Source organism: Sciurus carolinensis, chromosome 1 (assembly GCF_902686445.1).
Source record: "Sciurus carolinensis chromosome 1, mSciCar1.2, whole genome shotgun sequence".
Lineage (NCBI taxonomy): Eukaryota > Metazoa > Chordata > Mammalia > Rodentia > Sciuridae > Sciurus > Sciurus carolinensis.
In genome coordinates this window covers 64,311,659-64,328,483 of record NC_062213.1, presented here as the reverse complement: position 1 = coordinate 64,328,483, position 16,825 = coordinate 64,311,659, and the positions used below count along the sequence as shown (strand labels likewise).

The following is a 16,825-nucleotide window of genomic DNA, read 5'->3' as shown; positions in this document are numbered from 1 at the left end:
TTTGTTGGACATAAAAGCGGTGCTAATCTGATTAGTAACTGTGATTGAGTAAATCTACTGTAAAAATGGACTATGTTCTGGCTTTTAACATGATACTATGAAGTCATTTGAGAACTGCCTCTGTGGAACATAAAAGTCTCTTTGATGGAATATTTATTCCATGATTAAAAACTATATTTACAAGTAGATTTTATAGTTATACATACTTATACACATGCACACATACAAACACGCTTATATGAATATATGATTTGTGCTGTTTACTTCCATAAATAGTTATGGATTTAAGTTCCTAGAAACTGATAGAAAGGAAAGAAAAACAGTCTGATGCAAATAAATGTCAAATCTAGATGTGAATGTGGTTTCCCAAAACTTAAGACCCAAGATTATCTAATCTTTTTTTAACTTCTAACCTGCTCTCTTCCTGCTTCTAGACATATATATAGGGAGAATAGAACTAGTATCTGGAAGATTGTTATGAATAGGTATTTTACATATTGTACCTCATAACTGGAAGAATAAGGGGAAGTTTGGAAAGCTTTGTGATGATGAAAAAAATCTGTTAGCTGAACTGTGAGACTTTGGAAATATCCCTTAAGCCGTCTATCTAGCTGTAGAATATTTTTGTATGTCACTTTACCAGTCAAAGATACTTCTTTTAAAGTAGAGAGGTTCATTCTTTGGCATCAACATGTACTACAATTAGTCTCTTTGCAAAATGCCAAAAATCTCTAGCAGTTTAGGCTAAGTCCAAAGAAATGTCAGCACTGTGTATGAATGTATTCATTGGGAAAAAAGAGGTGGCCATTTAAAAATAGTTAATATGTATGAAAATATACTAAGAATGGAAAGGTTTTAACCAAATGAAATAAAAAATGCTTAATTTACAGTTTATATGGAATTTAAACAGAACTTTCCATTTTTATCCCAGTAGATATCTATTAAAATTTCAAATTAAGTGATCTCATTTTGATATATTTTAAAATAAGACCAGTTAACACCTTATTTATAAATAAAAACTTTTTGTGCTTTTATAAAGCTTTTTGCACAAGAATTTCATTACTAACAATGTTATAAAATGTAAGTGTGGAAGTGACATAAAACACATTATAATAGATGAGTTGGGATTAATTGACCCAACAAAGTTGGGGTTTTGTTTCAACTTGGCTACTTGGCATCTTTTCCTAGCTTCCTGGCAAATTTTGAAGAAATTGACCAAATTTGTTGCCCTTTTAAGGGTTTCCAACAATACATTGGTTTGTGAAGCCAGCAGGCTGTATCTTCAAAGTTGGTCAATGGAAGTTTTTAAATAGGTGTATCATGTATGATTTAAAGAGTAGATTCCAAGTTTACTTGGATTTTAGATTTATGATTTTGCTATGAAGCCTACATCTTTTAGTTCATGGTAATAACATATGGTTGTTATGATTATAGAAGGAGGAAGCTGGTAGGTGGATCCTGCATGAAGAATGCAACAGGAGCATCCATGGGTTGGGTGAGGGGTTGAAACCTAACCGTTTAGTTTAATGCATAAGAAGGATTGGTGAGAGGAAAACAGTGCTAGGAGAGTAGAGGATATCGTGACCCTAACGGGTGTGTTATTCCAAACTATATTATCAATTGGATCATTAATAGTTCAGAGAATAAAGTCCAAGTTCCCATTCTAAATTCTTCACAGTTTTCCAGTTCTGTGTGTTCTTTAACAATTTTCAGTTAATTTCTTTTAGAAGAATTGAAACTTATTTAATTATCAAAGAAATCTAATTTGTTTCTTTCCAAAACTGAGAAATTTCTCCTGGTGGAAATTATAGTAATTTTACCAGCAAAATAAATGCACATATGATAATGCTTGGGCATTGATCGCCACATGTGTTTTGTGTAGTAGTTTATTTTTTAAATAAAAAGTGTAGGCTTTGCTGTCTAAGGGCCTAAACTCAAATCCTAGCTCCTTAGGATTACCAAGTGTGTGACTGAAAACTACTTAGTCTTTCTTCACCTCGATTTCTTATTTGGCATAAAGAAAATAATAGGACTTGTATAAGTTAAGCAGGAAATAATAAGTAAGGCACTTACAATAATGAACACTTGACTGGTGCTGTGGTACATGCATATAGTTCCAGTTGCTTGAAGGTTTCATTGAGCCTAGGAGTTTGAAGCCAGCTTTGGCAACACGGCAAGACTCTTTCTCAAAGTAATCAAACAATCAGTGCTAAGTGTGGGCTACAACTACAATAATAACTGTTATTGTTGTAACTATGTACTTTCATGCCCATGAACTTCAGGGGATCCTCAGGACCTAGTTCTGGTTTAGGAACTGAAATTTCACCTGTAATCCCAGCGGCTTGGAAGGGTGAGGCAGAAGGATTGCGAGTTCAAGGTCTGCCTCAGCAATTTAGTGAGGTCTGAAGCAACTTAGTGAGACCCTGTCTCAAAATAAAGTGTAAAAAGGGGTGGGAATATAGCTCAGTGGTTAAATGCCCCTGGGTTCAATCCCTGGCACAAAAAAAAAAAAAAAAAAAAAAAAAAAAAAAAAAGAAAGAAAGAAAGAAATATAAGAGTTTTACTATTTTTAAGCCTTTTGATACACACTATCAAACTGCTTTCTCTAAAAGATTCTACCAATTAATTTTCCTAAAGCATCTATGAAAGTTCCCATTTCACTCAGACCAACACCCCTTTATTTATAATTTTGAATCTTTGCCATGTAGTGCTCAATAAAAATACCACACTTTTGCTTTAATTTTCAATTCCTGGATGGGCAATTTAGTTTTTCTTATAAGCTTATTATGCCTACTTATTTATTTGTGAAAGTGCTCGTATCTACTTTTCTTTGAAATGTTATTGTTTTCTCATCTGTTTTTATGAAACCTTCATTTATTAAGAATATCAACCTTTGTTATAATTGTAATAAATATTTCTTCTTTTCAATGTTATATTTCTTATGTACAGACATTTAAAATGCTTGGTGAAATCTACTGATCTTTTTTCTTTGTGATTTCTTTCACCAAAAAGCCACCAACCTGAAAATTTGTAAAATTTACTGCTGGTTCAAAGTCCTAATTAGTGTAGTAAAGAGATTTGTTTGTTCATTACTTTCAAGGACTTGGAGACATTTGTGTGAACTTAATAAGTACTCTTACCATCGTTAAATCTAGCATGGAAAATCATAGCAAATGTTTCCTCTTAAATATAAACTAAAAGGGGGAAATACTGGGAAATGATATTGGTCAAATTATATTTTATATTGTATGTATTTGTGAATATGTGACAACAAATCCCACCATTATGTATAAATATAATTCACTAACAAAATATGGAAAAAATAAGACTAACAAATATAAATTAAAAACCAGTTAGATACCAGTGTCTGCTGGTATGGTGCACTATAGTTTGAAAAACATTTCTAACCTGCATTCTCTAATTTTATTTCACTTCTCACAACTACCTTAAGTAGCAGAATAAAATAAACATTATCATCACCGTATTATGCACAAAGACACAAATCTCTCAAAGGGTGTGTTTTTCTCAGTTTATACAACTAGTATATGTTGAAGAGTTTGGATTTGAATCCAGAGCCTCCAATTCCAAATCCAGGCTTTGCTCACTGTACCACCATGTCTTATGTTTTCTTGAAAAAGTATATTACATATGCCAAATAATTTTCTTTTCTTTTTGCAGTGCTAGGGTTTGACCTTTAGAACCTCATGCATGTTAAGACAAGCGCTCCACAACTCACTACTGAGCTGTAATTCCAGCCTCCAAATAACTTAAAAGTTATTTTTATTAGAACATTATAATTATACATAATAGTGGGATTCGTTATACTATGTTCCAAATAACTTTTTAAGAACCTAACTTCTTTGAGTTTTAAAATTCCAAATCCAAATTTCCAAATTCCCAAATTACAAATTCGTACTGTTCCAGATATTCTGCTGGAGGAATTTTGTTGCGTTAGTATTTAAATTTAAAATATATTCTTTATGTTTAAGCCTCTCTATTGTTTAAAATGTCCTTTAATTCTTTTTATTTTCCCTTGTACAGTGACTATATAATGTCCATGTTATAATCCCTTCTTTTCTATCACTGTTCAATAGGTTGTGTTTTGACGTTATGATTTATGCTGACTTTTTCCATATCATCTACACTTTTTTTCTTTTTCCAAAGATGAAAACTGTGTGGCTGATTTCATAAATGCTTAGACCATTTTTAGTAACGAAGTGTCATGACAATGACCATTATCTCCTTTGGTTCTCAAAACAGTATATGAGGCAGTTATTTTAATTATCTTCTTCATCTTATAGGTAAGGAACAAACTTTGAGGCTGCACTATTAATAATTACTGGTGCCATGATTAGAATATAGGTATTTTCTGCTGTATCCTACTGCCTTCCTAGCAGGGACGACTGAAATTCTTTTCACCTGTTAGGATCCTGGAAGCAGTTTTTCTTACGTGTCTGAGCAGCTGTAAATGTACTTCTTGGTTTCTATCCCATAAACCTAATTCCATCTCAGGGTCATTCTGCACAGCTTGACTTACACATAAAAATTAACTTTTAAGAGGTTTACTTTAGCTTGATAGCCATCTATTCACTGACCTAGAAAGCAGGTATCCTGAGTGCAATTTCCTTTTTATAAATGAATACATTGCTGTACTCTTCTGTGAGCTCATTCTTAGAGAGTATCACATTTGCGTTACTGTTCCAGACTAGATGAGGGCATGCTGACCTATGGCTCTCAAGCCTTCCTGGTCTTCAAATTTCCACAAACAACAGGATTTGGGCATTGCTGGGATTTTGACATTGATTTTTTTTTTTCTTGTTTGGAGAAGAGTGAAAAAAAAAAAAAAAAGAAAGAAAAAGGAACAGTACGTAGCAAGGATAAACACAAATAGCTTTTGGAGTAGACAAAAAGATTGGTAGAAAGAGAAGAGACTGAATTTCCATGATACAGACAAAAGATGACTGAGGGGAGAAGTCTTTACTTACTCCATATTAAAAAGGAATTCTGCTAAGGAGAGAATGAGCTGAAAAGTGGTTTAGTTTTAGCAGGTTTTTAACATCAAGAAAGTATAAATGTAAATATGAAGCATATATGCAAATACATGAACACATGTTAAGAATCCCTATTAATTGTTGTTGAGTGCTAGATAGCAAACACATTAAACCCTCAAAACAATCCTCTTCGTAAGGTACACTTGTTATCTGTGTTTTGGTTTAGAGAGGTTAATAACTTGTCCAAGGCCACAGAACTGGTAAGGAGTGGAACTGATACATAAACCCTTAGCAGTTATTAGGATCTGTATTTATTTACTTGTTTGTTGTCCATCTCCTCCACCAGAATATAAGCCCCACAAAGGAAGACAATGTCTGCTTTTTCATCGATAAATCCTCAGTGTCTGGGTCCGGACCTGATGTTTAGAGTTTGCTCAATAGATATATATCAAATGAATAAATGAATAAAATCCAGTGTAAGTCCAGAGCTATACTCTACTCTTTTTGTAGTAAAGGGTTGCTAGTAAAAATGTCATGTCTTTCAAATGCCTACATACAATTTTTCTGAAGCTTTTATAGATTCAGAGAGGAAGAGATTGCTAATCAATAAATGATTTTCTCCCCAGTATAAGATGAGCTTACCTCCATCTGACGATGATAGAAAGAAAATTCAGAATTTAAACAATTTGTCAGTTGTGATTTCTCAAAATTATGATTTATAGCAACTGTCCCAATTTTCATGGAATTCAGGTGAATAAACAAGTGACAAAGTATCACGGAAATGATCAAGACAGAGTCCTTTCCCACCTGAAGCTCATTGTCTACTTACTAGGTTGGAGAGTTATGGCACATGCTCATTAGATTGCAAGTTTAATACGTAGGACAGATAATTTCCCACTAACATTGTTACCATGAAAGGTAAAAATATAGGTAGCCATTACTCTCTAAGGTTTGAGACTTGTGAAAGAGTGAAAAGAGAAATGTGAAATATCTTGCAGAAGTTATTACCCATGTTCCTGGTTTTCAACTTTGGTGTGCAACAGAAGCATTGGAAAGTTTTTAAAAATACAGATGCCCAGAGCCTACTGCAGACTAATTTCCTATGAGTTACCTAGGATAGTCAATTCATGGAGTTGAAGTAGAATTGTCGATAGCAGGGATAGGGAGAGGGAGAATGAGGGTGCACGACTTAATGGGCCTAAGGTTTTATTTGGGATAAGAGAGTTCTGGAGATGGATCATGATGGTTGTGCAACAATGTGAACATACTCGATCTTCCACAAAACATGGTTCAAACGGTCAAGTTTATGTTCTGTATAATTCACCACAATAAAAAAAGTAATAATGATTAAAAAAAAAAAAACAAAAAAACAAACAAAAAAAAAAAAACCTCTAGGCTGGGCCCTGGCATCTAGTGTCTTAAAAAAATGCAACAATTCAGTCATTATTTTTATTATGACACCAATTTAAATCCCTTCACCGAGTCTTCCTCTCTCAATGGGCTTCCTTTTTCTAGATTCTTTCAATGCCTAGTGTCCCCACCAATGCTGTTATTTTCCCATCCTGTTGTAGTGCATTTTTCTGAAAAATTTTAATGCAAGGTTGTATATTTAGTGCCAGTTACATTTTAAGTTTTAAAATTCCTGAGGTAGTTTTTTCACTTAAAAGTCTCTTGTTAGTTTCATCTGAAATTTTAGCTTGTCAAAACTTTTTTTTTAAAAAAATTACAATTTTGTCACCTTGCATTTTACCTGTTAGAAGAAGATATAAGAAATCCTTTTATGTATTCATTTAAACCACAATAAGAATATGTTGAACAGGATGAGACCTGTTACCCAATGGAGCAGCCAGCGTCCTTATCATTCCATGGTATGGCTCAAGGAAAAAACAGTGAATTTGTTGTTTAGAACTAAATCTGAGTAGACATAACTTATGTGCTACTTTAAATTACCACAAATTTAAGAAAGATTCTGATATTAACAATTGCACTTGGGATTCTTTCCCAAGTACCAACCTTGGCTTGTCGAGCTGGATCAGTGGAGCAGATGAATGACTGAGAATTTGGAGCTATGATGTAAAGACAAAGTCAAGCTAGTGTTTTCCACCTGAGAATTAATCCTAATATGTTCACATCAAATGTGTTTTCTGTGGTTTTTAAAATTTCTGTGGCTGGAACGTAAGGGTCTTACCTCTTTTAACCACAAGGAGGCGCTGTAGCCTTGTAAGGAAGAGGGCTTGCTGCTTCTGATGGACAGTGGCAGCTCTGATGTTAGAAAGTACAAGACTTGGAAAATGATTTTTCTCAAAAACGACATTTACATAGGAAATTTTAAATGCTTAAGCTAGTCTTTATTTCCAATGGGAAAAGAAACAAGACAATTAGAGATAATTCGAATACAACCACCTTCCACTAAGAAACAAGTGAGTTTCCTTGACATGTTCAGTTAGCTATTTGGAACAGACAGATTGGTTAATTCTTTAATTCTCCACCCAGAACCATAGGCTTAGAGAAGAAAGGAATATCTGCACCATCACTTTACCTCTTTTCCCTCAGGCATTCAGGTAGTAAGGTTTTAAGAAATACAGTGTGGACTTAAAAACCATTATTGAATGAATGAATAATGAGTGACTGTAAATACCTGCAAGCCAGAGAGGTTAATTAAGTTGGAAAAAGCAAACAAGTAGTCAACCCAGGGGGTAAGGATTTGGGAAGAGGAGAGATCAGACCAAATCTCAGGCTTCTAGTTCCTTGGACAGTCATTCTGACACAGAATCGTATGGTCCTTCTTACATTCCTTGCTTAGGTATGGTCTAAATGTGAGTTAAGCAACTATTTTTAGTCATTATTTGAAGATGCAGTAGTCTACCTTGGGGTATAATGAGTCTCTGGCTACTGTACACATATAAACTGTGGCTGGCATGATCCATTATTTGGGGAGGTTGTAAAAGAGGTTCCTACATTAGATGTAACTTTAGAATAGAGGCTCTCGAACATTCTTTTTGAGGCTAGTGTTTTTATTTTACTCCATTCCTTTCTATCCATTCATTTAAAGAAAACATTTATTGTGGAAAAGTTTAAAAATACAGAAAAGTTGAATGAATTTTACAGTGAATACTCATATACCCACTGCCTGGATTCTATCATTAAGATTTTGCTATATTGGTCTCTCACACACCTACCCCTTCCTCTATCATTCTCCTCCTCCTCCTCCTCCTCCTTCTCCTCCTTCTCCTCCTTCTTCTTATTAGGGATTTTCAAAGTAAACTGTAAGTATCAGTGTGCTTACCCTAACTGCTTCAGCATTTATAGTATATAAGTAAAGTTCAATATCTTTTTTTTAGGTAAAAATTTCACATGAAAATGCATAAATATTAAGTGAACATTGTTGAGTTTTGACAAATGAATACACTTGTGTAATTTAAGCTTTTCTCAAGATACAGAGCATGACTGTCACACAAGATGTTTCTCTCATGCAGCTGCCCCCACTGGAGGTAAATGCTGTCCTGTGGCATAATAATATGGCATAATATATAGAAAATAGTAAGTGCTCAGTGAATGTTCGCTGAATAAATGGCTTACTATACCTTGGGGGCTACGATAATAGAAACAAGAAACCAGGGGTCAAAACATATACTATCACATTATTGTGAACGTCTATCAGTGTGCAGAGCAGTGAGTTGAAGAGATGGGACAGATTACATGGAATCTTTTGGGATTGGGGTGTAGAATGGGGGGCTGCCATGGAGACAAGGTAGTGAGCCCGAGCCCTGTCAAAAGAGTGAAAGGACAAGACATAGAGTGGCAGGCACTGAAAGAAGAGGAAGAAGAGAAAACTTCCCAATTTAGACACGTCCTCTTGTGTTGCTCTCAGCCCTGCTTTGGAGGCAACAAGAACTCCTATTCAGATATTGTTACCCTTGGATTTCATTCATACCTATAAATCGAGAGAGCAGCCATGTTCCTCCAGGGTCACTGGCTAGGCCATGGAAGGTGCATGGTCCTTCTGTTTCTCTATTTCAGCACTGAACTAATTAGAAGCAGACCTGTGAGGATGATGAAAATCATCATTAACTAATGTTGGTATTAAATGAAATGTCTTGAACTTTTTAACCAGTATGCCTTGTTTAAATGCTCATGGTTCTTCACAATGACTGAAAATCACCTTCATAGTCAAGGTCTTGAAATCTCCTTGAATATGATCACTACGATGAAAGTTCAATTGTTGTTGTTTCTGTTGGTGATAAAAATTAAGTGCCTTTAGAGAGGACTTAGAGGCTGCTGAAAAGGCCAGCTAATCTAGGACTAGGCTTGACTGTCATTAGTGTTTTTCAAGAGATCGTTGTTGAATATATTTCTAAATAACAGTAAAGGTAACATGTGTTGAACTCTTATATGTGCCACATCCAGTGCAGAAGAACTTCTTATATTCATGATATCTTTTTATTCTTACAACCTTCCTCTTGTAGTATTATTGCACCCTTTTCACAGATGGAGAAGGTGAGTCTCAGAGAAGGCAGAGAGAACGTATGTGGGTACTATGAATATATGTTATGATGTCATTTAATTAGGTAGGTGTTTTTACTCTCCATTTTATAGACAAGGAAACAGACTGTAGAAGACTGCTAAATATTTGCAATGGGCCAGACATCCTGCTAAGTGCATTCCTGGCATGCTCAGTTCAATTTCATAGCCTCAAAACAACCTTGTCAGATATTTCTCCTTATCCCTGCATCATGAATGAGAAAAACTGAGGCTCAAACTTAACATCACTGCGTTAAGCATTTGGCCCAAATTCATGAGTTCAGTGAACAAAACAAAATGGAGAGTCAAAAGTAGCTCCATCTTTCCCTGAAGTCCATATAACCTTGAAGCCATGATGTTCTCCCTCTGATAATGTGTCTAGGGTCACAGAGTCAGTAAGCAGAGCAGGATTTCCAAATCTTAAGTGTGGTGGTTCTTTCTGCTGCACCTTGCTGCTTACTCTGTGGTTTGGGTGTGTGTCATCAGTATGTCCTCTGCTCAGGTAGAGAAAACAGACCAAGGTTTGCTCTTTATGAGGCATTTTCAGATCCCTGTGAGTAAGCGACCTTGTATATTCCTTGTCTCTAGACTAAATACTGTGATAGCAAATCCTCTAACCTTCATTTATAGATCATGTTTTTAGTCCTCCAGTATTTTTGCTTGTCCTTTTAAGTTTTAGACCTCCTGTTGACACTTTTTGTCAGATAGCACACACTGGCCCTGTTCTGGGGACTGTTTCCTGATACAGAAGTCCTCTAATGTTCCTAAAGAAGAGTGTCGCTCTGATGAATGAAATGTGGGTGCAACAATATGACCTAATTCCATATTTAATAAATCCAGATGAGTTGGAGGTAGACACTGTCTTGGGAACTCGGGGAGGAGAATTTCACAGTTCTAGAACTTCTAGTCTGTGTCCTCAAGTACTGAATTTTGTCTGTACCACTATACCTATAATATAAACCAAGTATGCTTCCAGGGATTTCACTAAAAAAGGAACATTTCACCTCCTAAATTGACACCTTTGTGCCTGGAAGCTAGTGGTTTTCTGTTTCTTTCTATCTACCACATGGAAAATATATTCTCCAAGAGCTTAGCATTCTCAGGAGATTGTAAGACTTGTCCTGAAATACGTTCTCAGATAAAACACTGCATTGCATTTCTATTTTTCCCAAGTATGAGAGTTACCACCACTTATAAAAATGTGTTATTACTTACTTAAACATGAAGATGATTTTATCTGCAGGATTTTAGTGAACCACTCGGACAGAAATTGATACATTTGCAAAATGTGTTTGGCATCTGTTACTTTTTTTCTCTTCTGTTTGTTTTTGAGATACCATGTTCAACTTCCTCTGGAGAATTTTATATTTGCCAAATCAACAGAGAAGACAGACAGTCTAATTTTAACAATGAAAAAAAAAATCACTTACTGAAGGATGTGCTCTGGTAAGCAGAGCCCCCAGATTTTAAGTCTGGCTCTGAGAGGAGAGCCACCAGCAGATGGCAGTACCCCTACACAGAATCTCCTACCAGACAAATGTCAAGTGCCTCAAGTAAACTGATATCCCAGTGAAGTCACATGCCGTTTCAGAGAAACCTGATAGCTCTGGCTGGGTAGGAGCCCATTTCACATTATCTCCCAGCTATTATCTCATCTCTCCATTCCATCTGACAATTCTCCAATTCAGCATTTTGTATACACCATCCTAAAGGTCACACATGGCTACTAGGGTGGGTGCTTTGAATGTGGTCCCTGAGCCTGGGATGAGGGGCAGACATTTCTAACAAGTGACTTGTGTTCTCTGCTCTCTGCAGTACCTTGATAGAGATATTTTCTTTATCCAACTGTATGGTCTTCTGGTTTTAGCTAACTGATGTTTTGGGATACAAAACATTAAATGATAGAATTTATGATCAATCCTTGAGGCATAATATGCTGATGGTATTTTATTTAAATAAGATTTGGACCCCACTGGTGTACAAGGAATCAAAATGCAGCCTGTAAAATAAAAAAATTAAAAAAAAAAAAAAAAGAAATTTGGAACGATCACCATAATATGACAGCTTGTTTGAATTTGGTTGGTTGGTTTAGTAACTCTTCTTTCCCCCTTTTTTTTTGTGCTTTGCTGATTGGGCTTGGTGATAAGCCTCTAAGAGATCTCTGGACACTTGCCTATAAAATCTACTTGCAAAGTACAGTGACTTTTCAGAAACCGATTGAGATACAGGAACTTTTAAATAATTTTAGGACTATGGCTGATATTTTAATTGTTTGCATATTTTACGTTTTATTCTCGTCGTAGGCAGATTTCCCTGGTCTTATATTTTTTCTCATTGATGTTTATATATCAATATACTTTTGACTATAATAGAAAACCCTATCCAAAAGGTTTAAGTAATAAGGATATTTGTTATTTTCTATGTTAAGAGATTCTGAGCAATCTTTAGGCTGTTTAATTCAGTGGCTAAACAATGTTGTTGAACACTGAGATTCTTCTGTATTTCCCCTTTGTCATTTGTAGCATTGCTCCAGGCTTAGACAACTTCTTAGGATCATAATATGGCAGTTTAGCATCGTCCAAGAATAAAGACTCCCTGGAACCCTAAATCCTCTGAGATACCTCTTCATCCTTGAACCAGGTACTGGAGAGGAGATGAGGGTTAGCGTGCTTGAATACGCATAATCACCTAAACTGGAATAAAATTAACAGTGTTTATCATAGTATCTGTGGAACTGGTTTGTACCTCAGATCTGGATTTAAGTTGATCATTATATTCTTTTAGTTCCTAGGAGAGTTGAGAAACAAAGTGTCAGGAGAGAAATTTCTAGCCAAAAGATTAATAGTGAAATGCCTTTTTGGTGAGTAAAAACCTGGAGTCTAAATTCACAGGATTTTGGGGGTAGTTTGGTAACTAAAAAATGTACATGATTGTGTCTACACTTCACAGAAATTACTTGAGAAATTATTTGAACTATGGAAAGGAGACTTTAATAATGTCAAGACATAGGAAAATGAGCTCAGGTTTTTTTTTTTTTAATTCATACATATTAGTAGTGTTCTGCAATTATATAATCATAGCATTCTGTCTTTATTTTTCTGGCCTCATTTTCCAGCTCTGTAAGGGAAGGCTGAATTATTTTTCAGATTTGAATAAGGAAATAGTTCAAAATAAATATTTCTGCTTATTTGAGTGCATACTTCAATAAAGATTTCCATGTGCTTTCTGTTTTATATATAAATCATGATTTGGTTTTATATCATGTCATATTCAATAATTTAATAATCTCCTTGAGATTTAAAAAAGGAATTTATTTGGCCACATTTTCAATTTTTTACAAAAATTTCAAGAACAGCACGAAAAATTTCCTGTATATTCTTTACCTAGAGACCCCATAGAGTCCCCTATTGCCCCACTGATGTCCTTCATAGCAGAAAGACCCAGGATCAATGTTGCAATTAGTAGTCATGTCCTTTATTCTTTCAGTCTGTTCCTCAGTTTTCCCTTGAGTTTCAAATCCTTGACATGATTTAAGATCACAGGTCAGTCACTTTGTAATGAAGTCTTCAATTTGAGTTTTTCAAATGTTTCCTCATGATCAGGTGATGTAGTTTTTGAAAAAAAAATTCACCAAAGTGAGGCTGAGTTCTTGCATTTCACTCGAGTGGCAGATGATGTTGATTTTCTCCTTGCTGGTGGTGTAAACTCTGATTACCTGATTAACTCAGCGTATCCCATGATTCTCCACTGTAAAGCTGCTTCTTTTTCTTTTGTAAAATGTGGAAATACTTTGAAAGTATATAAATACTGTTATTTAAATCTCACTATCACTTACTAGTTTTAGTAACCATTGATATTTCTTACTTGAATTAATTAATTATTACTGTGATGGTTTCTAATGACGTTTTTTCTAATTCTAACATTCCTTCTATATTTATTAGTTTTTGTTATACTGCATGAAATGCTTCTTTTTCTCCCCATTTACTTATTTATTTACCTATTTAGATCAGCATAGACTAGTGGATTCCTTAATTATTCAATGGTTTATTATCTGTTACTCTTATTTTTTTTTTGTTCCACATTTTTTTATTGGTGCATCATAGTTGTGTATAATGATTCATTGTTACATATTTGTACTCCCTCACTATCATTTTGATGTTCAAAATGTCCCAGATTTGGCCATAAGTGCTACAAGCTGTCTTTTGTGTCCTTATGACAGGTCCTCACCATTTATTTAGTATTTCCTTACCACCAGGCTTGTATTTTCCTAGCACAGCTCTGGATTCAGTCATTTTTCCAAGAAATACTAGTTCCTTTGACTGTAGAGTGAAATTGCCAAGCTAGGAGCTGAGTGATAGATATTAGATGTGCCCTTTGCAATTCAATGTTGTTGTGCTCAGGCCAGAGCTAAAAAATACCCGCCAACATTTAAATCTCTGTTTATTGAAACCCTGAATTCATACTGATAACTCTTATTCCGACCCAATACCATAGGGTTCTTCTCAATCATTGAGAAACCTGGCTCCCATTATCATCAATAGCTTTATTAATTTGTTGAATTTGTTTGTATGTAGCCATCTACTGATCTTGTCCAGCTATTCCTGCTTCTCTAGCTGTGATACCATCTTCACATAGGCTACCGTCACTAGCTGTGACAGGTACCTATTGCCCCTTAGTCCCAAAACATCTTCCAAAGGTCACAATTTCTGAGCTTCTCAGGCTGCCTTTTCTCCCCAGCTACAATATAATCTTCCTTTAGGCCACATGACTGTCCTTCTGGGGGCTACCCGATGACTTAATTTTTTTTTCTTTTAGTTGTAGATGGATGCAATAACTTTATTTATTTTTATGTGATGCTGAGGATTGAACCCAGTACCCTACACGTGCTAGGCCAGTGCTCTACCACTGAGCCACAACCCCAGCCCCTACCTGATGACTTTCGGACTTACAAAGGAGATAATGAAGGAATACAAGAAGAACGGAGGCCTAAGAAATCATGAATTAAAATGAATAAAGGTGATTTGATTATAATTAAGTCAGGATGTGAATCTATGGTTTATTATTTATTGGCATAATTCCTTTGTCAAGAGAAACAGTATAAAATGTCTAAAAATTAATGAATTGGTTGCATGAAACCTGGATTTGGTATATGAAGTTATGCACACCAGTTGTAATATGGCAGATAAACATAACCTTCTACTATTTATATCACAAAAATAAGTACGTCATTGGTTCTGCCTTAAATGGCCTGAGTTGCTTATTAAATGACTTTGCTTATCTTCTCATATTCTTACATATTTCTTATATTCTTTAGATTCTTCATCTATAAACTATGAATCAGAATAGTACTAACAGGATGATTTTGTGGATTAAATGAATTGATTATTGTAAATTTCTTAGAATAATGTTTGATAGTTAGTAACTACTACCATAATGGTAGCTATTATTCTATAATCATTATTTATAGTTCTATATCCTCTTTTTTCACAAATATTTTTCATCTGAGTTTTTACTCTTTCATATTTCTAACTTCTTTAAAAATTGCTCCAATGAGCTACTATGGCTTGAATGTTTGCATCCCCTGAAGTTCATATTTTGAAGTTCAATCTCAGCGGGATGGTATTTGGAGGTGGAGTGTTTGGGAGGCTATGAGGTCATGAAGGTGGAATCCTAATGAATGGGATTAGTGTCCTTATAAGAAGAGTCCAGAGATCCGGCGTGCTCTCTTTCCACCTGGTGAGGGTACAGAGTTGGCAGTCTGCAACCTGGAAGAGAGTCCCCACTGGAGCCTGACCATGCTGGCTTCCGAATCCAGACTTCCAGCTGCTGAAACTGTGGAGAAATAAATTTCTTTTGTTTATGATTCATCTAGTCTGTGGTGCCTTGTTATAACACTTGAACTGATTAAGTCACAAACCTTCTCTAAAGTTTATGTACAGTATATCCTTTTGAATATAAACTATTAATTAAAATTTCCTCCTTCTCTTCTTCTTCCTACTCCTGGATGGGCAACTAGTTTTTTATCCTAACTATCCACCCCACCAAGGCCCCTGTAACTCTGATTTTCCTCTTTTTCACCTGATTAATGTCTTACCCAAATTTTAGGGGTTTTTGCATGGTCTTGAACATCAGACGACCAAATAGTTCTTTCATTGCTGAAGACAAACTCCCCAGACTAATGCAGTGTGGTTTGGATTTGACTGTGAGACGTTATGCAAGTTGCTCAGCTACTCTAAGCCTCAGTTCTTCAACTATACAATGGAGCTAAGCAGCATTACCTCATAGGACTAGTGTTTGATTTAAATGAGACAGTTTGGTAAAGCAATTTGCAGAGGACTCAAAAATGTTACCTCTTGTTATTACTATTTCAAATTATACAAGAAGATTCTGGCCTTTTCTACTTTGATTTTCTTCTCTTCGTTTAAATTCCTTTCTTCCACATCTCAAATATTTGCCCTGACACTGAGAAAATTTTAATATACATACCTTGCTGTGCAACAGTTTCCTCTGTAAAACTGGGATGGTAATAAAATATTTAATGCACAAGGCTGTTGTGAGAATTCTGTAAGTTAATGTATGTCAACATATCTGGATTGGTGCCTGGTACTTAGTAAGCACTGGTAGCTATTCAACGACTGATCAGTAGTGACCTTTCCATGAGCACAGGATGTGTTCCTGTTACCATAACCAAATTGTGGTTTAGAAGTTCTTTTCCTTCATATTTAGTAAGTTGAAATATTGGTGTGTGTGTAATTTTTTAAATTTTTAAAAATTTTTACAGATTGCATTTTGATTCATTGTACACAAATGGAGTACATCTTTTCATTTCTATGGTTGTGCGTGATGTAGATTCATACCATTCATGTAATCATACATGTACATAGGGTAATGATATCTGTCTCACTCAACCATTTTTCCATACCCCCAGCTCCTCCTCCTTCTCATTTCCCTCTACATATTCTAAAGTTCCTCCATCTTCTCTTACTCCCCCACCCCCCATCCCCATTATATATCATCATCTACTTTCTTTTTTTTTTTTTTTTGATGCTGGGGATCGAACCCAGGGCCTCGTGCTTGCAAGGCAAGCACTCTACCAACTGAGCTATCTCCCCAGTCCCTATCATCATCTACTTATCAGGGAAAGCATTCAGCCCTTAGTTTTTCTGGGGTGGGCTTATTTCACTTAGCATGGTATTCTCCAATTCCATCCATTTATCTGTATATGCCATAATATTATTCTTCTTTATGGCTGAATAATATTCCATTGTGTATATATACGACAGTGTGTGTGTAATTTTTAAAAAGCAAGTCCT

At 35.3% G+C, this 16,825-nt stretch overlaps 1 non-coding gene across 1 annotated transcript; it reads right to left on the bottom strand.

The window, feature by feature from the left end:
* Positions 1-16,551: 16,551 nt before the first annotated feature.
* On the bottom strand, positions 16,552-16,625 carry Trnaa-ugc (transfer RNA alanine (anticodon UGC)). The gene has a single exon. It is a non-coding gene; the product is annotated as a tRNA-Ala (tRNA).
* Positions 16,626-16,825: the final 200 nt, after the last annotated feature.